At 47.5% G+C, this 6,081-nt stretch overlaps 1 protein-coding gene across 4 annotated transcripts in view; it reads right to left on the reverse strand.

Annotated features, from left to right (window-relative positions):
- Nucleotides 1-6,081, reverse strand: part of Tshz2 (teashirt zinc finger homeobox 2) — a 433,036-nt gene that overhangs the window by 114,805 nt on the left and 312,150 nt on the right. The gene's annotated exons all lie outside the window — the stretch shown is intronic.

Here is a 6,081-nt window from a genome sequence, read left to right on the forward strand (position 1 = left end):
TGGCTACCACTCAGAGTCCCTTTGGGTCCCCAGGAGAGAAGGGTACTGCTGTGTCACAGGTCTGAGGCTGCACCCGTGGCCTCACAAAGTTCAGGGAGCTCAGGAACAGCTAGGAGGACCAGAAGATGCCATGAGAGCTTGAGGCTGTGCACAACACCCCACCACAGCCACCTCAGCAATGCCACCTCCTAGGACTGCTCTGGCCCCCCTTGTTCTGGACAAGGCACCTCTGGTATAGCTGGAATCCTTTGAAAGGGGAAGAGTCCTCAATTGACCAAAATTAAGTGGCTGCCACTCAGAATAGGAACTTCAGATGGAAACTGAGCTCCTGGCTTTGTGGACTGAGACTTGTAACTCTTACAGCTATCGCTTGGCTACTTTGGTCTGGTCTTGTCCTCTGTTCTTTTTTTTTGGTACCGGGGATGGAGCTCAGGTCCTTGTGCTTGCACAGCAGGTGGTGAAACCACTGAGCTAAATCCCTGGCCTTGTCCTCTGTTCTTATCTCCCAGTGGTTTAAAGAGAACATGGAAGCCATTCCTGAGCCAATGCCTTGGCCAACGCATTTGTACTCTGCTACAAAGTCTTTGTCAGTGCTTCTGATCACCGAGGTGCTGCCTGGCTCTGGCCCACGGTCTGTGACAGCCCCAGCCTCAGGGGACCCACAGTAGACCCTGTGTGGCAGGACCTGCAGAGAATCTGCAGTTTCTCATCTGCAGTGCCCCTGGACTCAGCAAAGCCATGACCACTCCAGTCACAAGGAGCTGATGTATCTTCTGGCATTGTCCACTGTCTCCTAATGGGCAAAGTCACCTCTCGTGATTTCCAGTCTAGCATAGCCAGTTACTACTTGTTTGTCCTAGGATGAGTTATTTAACCAATGTGTCCGAGGCCTTTCCTTAGGAACAAGAGATACTAATTACAGAGATTTTCCTTGCAGCGAGAGGAGCAGTGGGTGTCCACAGGAGAACATTCTCACTGAAAGCAAAGGGGTCTTGCTAACATCTGCATTGCTCTGGTCAGCTCCTGTTAGAGACCAAGAGTGTTAAGGCTGGAAGGGTTAGGTCTTCCTCCAGGCCCATAACTCGTTTTATAATAGCACTCTTCCCTTTTACGTGAAAACATTCCCTCTGTGCAGGAAGGTCACAAATTCCACAGTAACGGTAACTCCGTGGTTGAAGATGACGATGCCAAGTGAGTGACCATACAAAGAGCCTGGCAAGAGCACATGTGACTTCATGGTCACACCACATTATGGGTATAGATAATACCCCTGTCTTATATGTGAGGAACTGGAGGTTCACACAAGTTTGTTCTTAACTCTCCCAGATCACATTGCTATCACCCGAGTGTCTCCTTCAAGGTGTGAAGGAAGCTTGGTTCTCAATGTGGCCATGTTAAGAAGGGGTGAACCTCTAACGGGTGGAGCCTACCAGGCTGTCTGCATGTCACCAGGGGCCCTTAGGGCTGATACTGGTTTTAGGGTGAGTTGGTTGTTCTGATTGCCCCTCCCCAATCTCTGGCTTTCTGTCTCACCTTGCTGTCTCTCCCCTTGCAATGCACCCATCATGACACCATCTGCCATGATATGATGTGGCTTGAGGGGCCCTTGCCAGAGCTGGTGCCATGCTGTTTGGATTTTCCACTTCCAACAGTACGAGTGGGATAAACCCCTTGTCTTTATAGGGTACTCAGTCTCAGGTATTTCCTTATAGTAATGGCAATGGACTACAAGCCACACGAGTGGAGCACAATGTGGCATTGAGCTTGTGAGTTAGCTGGTGGTCCACTGAGGGACCATATTGTGATCTAGTGACTCATGTGCTACCTTCCCAAGGTGTGCTTCAGTGTACCATCAATACTATCACTTACTTAACACTTTTCTTTAAACAGGTTTACATTTTTAGCTTAAATACTTATAAAACACATTTTATAGTGCCACTCTAGGTTGAAAAGCTGCTTTGGCTGCTGTGCATGGAAGGGGAATGAGTTTTCACATTGGGAGTCAATGTTATTTAATTATCTTCAGTAATGATTAACAAGAATCGAAACTGAGCAACATGTGGATGTTCAGCTTCTTGTACTCATTAAATGCCCAATAAAATGGTCATGGAAAATCCTATGGTTTGGCTCATCAGCATCTGATCACACTGATTTCCATATATACCCCTTCCATGGAGGCTGAAAAATGAAATACTTTATCCCCTGCCCCCTCACAATTAGTGGTGGTCACTGACACTGTGGTGTTCAACAAAATACAAGGAATGAATGGCTCCTTCCCCGATGAAAAGGACACAACCTTGCTAGAAGTTATTCTTTCATTGTACCTCTCTTTCTGACAGCTAGGTTTGTGTCACATTGGCTGGGTTACAGCACTCAGTTAGCAACTAGCAGTATTCTAGGTATTGCTGCGAAGGTGTTTTATAGATTTGATTCAAGTCCACAATCATTTGGCTTTAAGAAAAAGACACTATCCTCTGTAATGTAAGCAGGACTTGTCTCATCAGTTGAAGACTAAGAGAAAAACTGAGGCTTATAGCAGCAGGAGAAATTCCACCTATGGAATGCAACCAGCTCCTATCTGTGAGCTTCTAGTGTGCTGGCCTGCTCTACAGATTTCAGGTAAACCTAGTCACACCTCATTCTTGTGCAATAAGTTCTCTCTTCAGATAGATATAAATCCAATAGATTATTTCTTTTCTGGCAGAATCCTGACTGGTTACCTTTGTTATGGTTTGTGTCTAGATGTCTCCCCAAAGCCTCATGTGGTCATAGGTGGGGCTCTTCAGAGGTGGCTGGATCTAGAATGTGTGATGCTGGGATTAAGTATGTATTTACTAAATTAGTCCACTGATTGGTTTGGCATAGATCTGGGTGTGGATAATGGGAAGGCCTATCCTGGGTGTGTGTGCTACCTGCCCTAAGGGTGTGTGGCCTGGATAGACTATGAGGGACAGAATATGAGGGGGCTGCTGCTGTCACTTGCTGCTTTGCTGCCTTCTGCCTGCCATGAACTGTTTCTCCTCTTCAATGCTCCTCTGCTATGCTCCCCTGTCTTGCAGCCAGCTGATTATGGACTGAAACAGCTACAAACTGTGAGCTTAAATAAACTTTCCCTCCTTTAATTTTGGGTGCTCAGCAATGAGAAAAAAGTAACTAAGACAACCTTCTTCTTTCTTTGGACAAGAGGCAAGAAGATGTATCCACCATCATGCTGCATAGATGACAAACATGAGGACCAGACATTGATGCTACAAGTGGAGCAGCAAGAATTGGGGAAAACACAGGTCTGTATTGGTCCCACTGTGTTTACCCACCAGCTTGGAAAGTCTTACCCTCTGGGTATTTTAATGTCTCTGAAGTAAGAATACATAGGCCAATCAATGACATCTCACAAAAATGGTAGCTTTATTGTTTTGTTTTCCATAGAGAACCCTAAAAATCGGCACATCTTCTAACCAGGGGCATCTTAGATTTAGTAAAATACAGCAACTACAAACCAAGTATTGACTTGAGTTAAGTTATGACACGTTGGAGCGTCTGACGCATGTGTGCATAGTTATCTCCCTGGGCTTGAAGCTCTGAAACAAGTAGCTCCAGAAAAGTATTGCAGTGGGCAAGATCACCTTCACCAGCAATGTGCTTTCTCCTCCCTATGCCCTCTTGCAGCTCAGCCACTGTGTGACAATGAACATTTCTTTTAAAACAAACAGAGTCTTCATATGCTCGCATTTTACCTGAAGAGAAAATAGAAGCTTTTCCAAATCCTGTCACTTATCCCATGGAATCCACTTTCCCAGCTTAATGTAGGCTGAAATAAGTTTTTTTTTAAACTGATGAAAATATTATAGGAATTAAAAACCAAGCCTATTAATATCCTGATTAGACTCCCTATGTTAATTGTGGATTCTTTCAGGCAGCAGAACAGGTAGGTCACAGTCTGGGCTTAGTGTGATAGTAGTGTTTAATAAGAGCCACTTTGGAACTGCAGTTTGCAGCTAAAACTTTTGTCACCTGGCAAATGAGGATTCAAAGTGATTTTCCCCCTTATGCTTACAAGGAGTAACAGCAGCTTCCCTGAATGCTCCCCCTGGGGAAGGGCAGCCCAACTGGAAGGAGGGAGCCAGGGCACCCACTGGCTCCACCCTTCTCTGCAACATCAGGATAGGCCTCTTCTTCCCCTCAGAGAGGGGGTGAGATGGCTTCACCAGGAAAAGTGAGGCAGGAGATTAGGGCATAGCCAGCTGGCTGGCCAAGTGGCTATGACCCGTGAATCACAGAAATTCGGGACACATGTGCCCAGGCCCCACACCCGGGACCAATCAGAGAATGCTCTCTTCAGTTCTACTGCTGAGATCACGCATGTTTTTGACAGGATGGCCTAGATCTGACATTGGCCTGAAGAGCTGGGGACACCAACGACATCAGCCGTTAACCTCGTGGCCATGTGTGGTCTTCCAGAGACACACTCTCAGGCTGCAGAGGATATTTCCTTTCTACCTTTGATAAATGTAAAACCTCACTACTGTACTTTTGGCACATGTTTTGACCAAGTTTTTGTTCAGGACAGTAAGAACCTGGTTCTAGAAGGACCCCACAGTACCCAGGCCCTGGTAACAAAAAGAAATGATGAGAGGCAACTCTTCTAACAGAAGAAAATTTGGAGATTCTCATGAGTGAGATTTCTACCTCCTTTGTCCATGGGTCTGGGGCAGGGGACAAAACCAAATGCCTACAGCATCCAGAGAGGGCTGGATGACGACAGTGGGGGACTGGGGGCCTTGATTCATCTTAAGAGACCTGCCTCACTTTGCCTGTTATCCTGGTCTTTTTATTTATTTATTTTTGGTGCCAGGTATTGAACTCGGGTCCTTGTGCTTGTGAGACAGGCGGTGGAACCACCGAGCTAAATCCCCGGCCCTCCTGGTCTCTATGTAAAATGCAGCCAGAGACCAAGCCCCTTTCACCTCTCAGTGTCCGCATCCTGGTCCAAGGCCGCAGCCGATTTGAATGGAGACCGAGTCTGCTTCCCAGAAGTGTCCAGATGATACCGTGCTGCATGCGTGGAAATGGCCCTTTGTGAACCCCATGGTGTCCTTGTCTCTTCTGGTTACAGCAACAGCCTCCTAACTGGCCCCTAGGAGCCTACTCTCACCTACCTACTTACTATTCATCCTCAACACACGGTCCTTCAAAATGGGGGTAAACCTACATCACTTCCTGGTTCGAAACCCATTACCTGGGGTAGCGTCAGACTCTTCCCAGTATCTCTACAAGGGCCCAAGTAAGCGAGTTGCACTGGGTCTGCACACAGGTGTTAGATTTGCCTGTCACATTCTCTCTTCCTCCTTTTGCTCTAACTTCATGTCCTCCCAGTCCTCTGCTTCAGCCATACTGGTCTCCTTGCTCTCCCTAGAACAAGCCAGGCATATGGTCACCTCTGGGCCTTTGCACTTGCTGCTCCTCTACTTGGGATGCCCTTTCCCCGTGTCTGCATGGCTTCCACGTACCTGCCCAGGTCTTAGCTCAAATGACCCCTTTCCCAGGGAGGCCTTCTCCAGCCACACTGGTGAATACCAGACCCCTCAGCACCACCTAATCCCCTCCCACTGTTACTTTACTCCCACTTTACTTTCCCAGCCTTCCTGTGTCATACACTGTTGGTTTGTTATCCATGCCACACCCTTGGGAGGCAACATTCCTTAGGGCAACAGCTGTGTCTACTTTGTTCACCTCTGTATCAGCCAGTGTGGAGCTGAAAGAGTGGATGCATGAATGAGTGAGCAAGCAGGGGCCCCGAACGAGCAGTCCTGACCCGCAGAGCACCTGGATGCTCAGCCTTCAGACTTCTGTCCACTGGCCGTTCAGTCAAGAACATGGCGGTGCTACATGGGCCAGACTAGAGATTGGTTTTCCAGTGATGTGGGCCTTGGGCAGGGGCTTTTATCCAGTTACCAAGTGAAGACAGGACAGTTTTCCTAACCCTGCTGGAGGTGGAGTTGCTACCTCTTGGGAGGAAGGAGATATGACTGTATAGACAGCCAATCTCCTCCTCCGCTTTTCAAAAACTGCTCTTTGTCATTG

The sequence above is a fragment of the Heterocephalus glaber genome, unplaced genomic scaffold (genome assembly GCF_053883595.1).
Source record: "Heterocephalus glaber isolate CG9 unplaced genomic scaffold, H.glaber_assembly_v1.0 deba00001673, whole genome shotgun sequence".
NCBI classification, from domain to species: domain Eukaryota; kingdom Metazoa; phylum Chordata; class Mammalia; order Rodentia; family Bathyergidae; genus Heterocephalus; species Heterocephalus glaber.